This window comes from Octodon degus, unplaced genomic scaffold (assembly GCF_000260255.1).
Source record: "Octodon degus isolate 3935 unplaced genomic scaffold, OctDeg1.0 scaffold00181, whole genome shotgun sequence".
In the NCBI taxonomy this organism is placed as follows: Eukaryota; Metazoa; Chordata; class Mammalia; order Rodentia; family Octodontidae; genus Octodon; species Octodon degus.
Window position 1 is genome coordinate 787,805 of NW_004524757.1, and position 1,265 is coordinate 789,069.

A 1,265-nucleotide genomic window follows, 5' to 3' on the forward strand; every position below is an offset into this window, starting at 1 on the left:
TAATAGTTCTCTTTTGTCATTGGTTCTTCGTCTAGTTGTGGTAACAGAGGAATACTTTCCTGCATGAATGAGTTGGGGAGAAGTGCTTCCCTTTTACTTTTCTCTCTCTGTCTCTGTCTGTCTGTCTGTCTGTCTGTCTCTCTCTCTCTCTCTCTCTCTCTCTTGCAAAAAATTGGAAGAGCGTAGAAAAATGATGGAAACATTGAATGAACAATACAGGAAAGAATTGGAATGCAGATTCAAACAGATATCCAAGAAATTAAGAATTTAATTAAAAGATGGCACATTATCTGACCATAGTGCAATGAAATTGAAACTTATTATTATTATTATTATTATTATTATTATTATTATTATTATTTTAATCTGGTGGAACCGGGGATTGAACTCAGGCCCTTGCACTTGCCAGGGAAGTACTTATTCTACTGAGCTGTCTCCCCAGCTGAAATCGAAAATTCTTGACAAAAGAAATCGTAAAACACACGGAAATTAAATAACACCATCCTGAACAATCAATGGGTCAGAAATGAAGCTAAAGGAGAAATTAAGCAATGTGTGCAATCAAAGAAAAATGCACATACAACTTACCAGAATCTGTGTGATGAAACGAAAGCAGTCTTAGAGGGAAATTTAAGGTGGTGAATTCTCACAACAGGAAAACAGAATGAGTTCAAATGAACAACCTTACGTTGCACTTCAGGCTCCTAGAAAAACAAGAGAAAGTCAAGCCCAAATCCCAAAGAGGTCAGGAAATTATAAAGAACAGAGTAGAAATTAATGCAATGGAGAGGAGGAAAATAATACAAGAAATAATGCATCAAAGAGTTGGTTTGAGTTGTTCCAACGGTTGTGGGTTATTGTTAAACTGATTTACATTGTCTCCCCTCACAACCATACTTGAATAACAATGTGTTTAAAGGGCCGGGGAGATAGCTCAGTACAATAAGTGCTTGCCTGGCAAGCGCAGGGTCCAGAGTTCAATCCCCGGTACTGGGGGAAAAAAAAAGGAGTTGGTTTTGAAAGGGTAAAGATATACTCATAAGTGAAATAAACCAGACACACATGTGTAAATATCGTATAGTTTCCCCTAGTATAAGAACTCAAAAGAAGAAATACAAATAGAAAGGTATAATACAAGTAAAAGGAAAGCAGGATCTCAAGGACTAACTAATCAAGAGAGGGAAGGAGAAGAGCTAGGAAACATGACAATGTCAAGTCATACAGTTATATGTAGAACATGGGCAAGGCAATGATCCTGAGAATCT